The sequence below is a fragment of the Cenococcum geophilum genome, assembly GCF_001692895.1.
Source record: "Cenococcum geophilum 1.58 unplaced genomic scaffold K441scaffold_30, whole genome shotgun sequence".
NCBI classification, from domain to species: domain Eukaryota; kingdom Fungi; phylum Ascomycota; class Dothideomycetes; order Gloniales; family Gloniaceae; genus Cenococcum; species Cenococcum geophilum.
In genome coordinates, this window is record NW_027137588.1 from 1,863,123 (window position 1) to 1,866,517 (window position 3,395).

Sequence of the window (3,395 nt, forward strand, 5' to 3'; positions counted from 1 at the left end):
TGCGTATTGAGTTAATTAAATTATATATTAAGTAGGTTAACTGCGTATTAAGTTAGTTAAATTATATATTAAGTAGGTTAACTGCGTATTAAGTTGGTTAAATTGCATGTTAAGTAGGTTAACTGCGTATTAAGTTGGTCAAATTGCATGTTAAGTTGGTTAATTGCGTGTTAAGTTAGTTAATTACGTGTCGAGTTGGTTAAATTGCATATCAATTACGCGAAACGCGAAAACCAAAGTCTACTTGAATCTCATCCTGCGAATATTTTCCTGATGTTCCTCTATTTAATAGAATTGATCCTTTATACTTTCTAACGCTTTTTTTATTTAAAGCCTCCGCCAAACCGGAGTAAATGGGTTATTATTAATATCCTATTCCATATACTTCTGATTATTACTATAGTACGTTTTAAAGCCATAGTCCTCCTATATACACTTATATCGTTTAAAATCCTTATTACGGAGGTAGCTAAAGGCGAAGTTATTAGTTTAGATATAGTAGTAGGGGAGCTAGTAGCTTTAATAGAACTTATAATTACAGCAAACCTTATCTTAAAGCTCTCTTCCGTCGCTATTATTAGCTTCTTCCTATACTTTCTTAGCCTTTTATAGCTCCTTAATTATAAGCAGCTAAACTAGGTAAGAAAGGCCTTCCATTTATAGCTATTCTATTACCTTAAGGTAGCGCTTAGTGCGGAAATTAAGCTCTGCTATACGCGCTCGCTAATTATAGTCCTTTATAGTAACTATAATATATATAGCATACCTAGTAAGGCTTATCTTTTAAAGCTTTTCTTTACTAATTAAATGCTTAAAACCCTTATGCCATGATTTAACAGCGTTTATTATCCAAATTTAAATAAGTATTATTAAGTGCTTTCGCTTATACTGCGCCCAGAGATTTATTTTTTTAATTAGTTCCTTCTAGATATACTACCTACCCTTTTTATAATCCTAAATAGGCAGCGCCTATAGAGCCGCGTTAATTAACTCCATATAGCCATTTACTATTTGCCTATACTTTAGCGCAGTAAGATAGTATTATAACGTTTCCTTATATTAATTACTACTAAACTTATATTTAAGGGTATCGCTAAAGTACTTCTAGCAAAGTAGATATTATGTTACGGACGCTTTAAGTACAATGTTATAACTACTTGGAGAAGAGATAAAAGAAGCTAGTTAGTTAATTTAGGCACGGTCTAGGATGGAGCCGGTAGAGCTATGTGACAAGGAATGGTAACTAAGGTTATATAACATGCTACGTATTAAACAAAAGGAATAAGAGGAACTTACGTACCTTATATATAAGACGTATATTACGTATAAGAAGGATTTTATAGGAGTACGGTTATGTATTTAAGGACCCTTAATCCCTACCTAGATAGTTCCTTCCTTATAGTAATTCTTAGAATATAATTAGAGTTAATCTATTAGATAACTACTCCACCAGTTGTTATTTATTATTAACTTTTATACTTATATTTCCTATACACCTAGCCTAATAACGAGCCTATCGTAGTTTTTGCTATAAGGTTCCGTTATATAATCACTACCTAGTTATAGTATTAATATAAGAAGCCAAACAATATGCCACCAAAAGTAGCTACTATAACGCTATTGACGGCAGCAACTACTTTAAGATTAGGTAATAATACTAGTATAATAAATACTAACTTATAGTAACCTATAACAGTTAGACAGTTATAAGAAATAGTTAACTAGTTAATAGCTAATAATGTAGTATTAGAAGAAAGACTTAATGGGATAGGAGCGGTAAAGATTAAGCTACTATTAATTAAGAGATTTATAGGGGAAAGATTAAAGCTTAAAGAATTCCTTATATAGATGCACTTTAAGGTCTTATAAGAGAGAGTAAAGTTACTAATACCTATGGATCGGATAGCCTACGCAGGACTATTTTTATTAGGAAAAGCACTTAAGTAGTTTAAACCTTATCTTACGGAGATATAGGCAAATAGAATAACGACCACTAACTAGAATATGCGATTTATATTCTTAAGTTAGGAAGGATTCGCAGAGCGACTTATATAGATATTTAGAGACCTAGAAGAAACAACTATAGCGGAAAGAAAACTCTAGAACCTTATATAACGAACTTTAGCAATTAAGTATATAATATAGTTCTAAACACTAGCAATATAAGTAAAGTGGAATAATAGGGCACTTATAGCATAGTATAAATAAGGACTTAAGGCTAAAGTCTAGGACGTAATTATCCTAATAAAAGATGCGGACAGCCTAAGGGAATTAATAGATTAGGCGATTAAGATTAATAATTAGATCTACTAAAGGGAATAGGCTAAAAGAGGCTAAAATAGAGTTTTATAGTTATATAAGGCGTAAAATACGTAATAATAAAGGCTAAGTTAAAAACTATAGTATAGCGTAGAGCTAATAGACCTAAGTAGTACTAAAGAAATTAAGAGAGGAAATAAGCAACTATGGAAACCTAGGGGATAAGGATTAAGTGATTAAAGGTTTAAAGAGTAGAGGTTAAACCAGGGATCTTAGTAGCAGAAGATATTTAGGCGGACTTTATAGCAAGAGAAATGGTTTAAAGAAGAAGCTTATATAAATTGCGGAAAATAGGGTTATTATATTAAAGACTGTAGAAGTGGGCAGAGTTACTATATAGTAAAAGGTATAAGACTACTAGTAGATAATATATATGTATAGAGGGATAATAATATGCTGCGAGGAATAAAGAAATATTTAATTAGAAGTTTTGTATTTTATTATAATAACGTATACCGAATTTATAAGGACGCTAAGTATGGCGTAAGCTATTAGCTATAGGAGCTAGCACCTATAAAATATAGATAAACTAATAAACTAGTTTATAGATCGGATATTAAGGACGATAATTTTAACGTAGGTAAAATATTCCGTAATAATAAGGCAATAAAGGCGGCCTACTAGGGGTACGTAAACCTTAGAGATGTTATAATAGAGGTAGAGGATAATTCTACTATAGAATAGGGAATATTAGTAGGGATTAAGACCCCACTAGATACGATATTTATTGCTTTGCGAGACGTAAGAGAAATAGGGTAACGAACTACTTTGGTACTTAATAAAGGTAAAAGGCCAAAGGCTTAAGATTCTTAAGACGAGATATAAGATGACTAAGATTTTTAAAACAAGATAAGGTAAGCTTAAGGACCTATAATAGACGATAACCGATAGAGTAGAGTAATAGCTTAGTTTAGTAATATATAAATAAGCTTAGGACGCAGTTTCCTAAAGGTATAAGACTTTTAAGATAAGATAAGTAAGATTTAAGACTCTTAAGATAAGATGAGAACACTAAGTAAGCCTAATTAGACTAAGGCTAGAGCTAAGCTTAAGATAGAAGCAAGCTTAGGATTAAG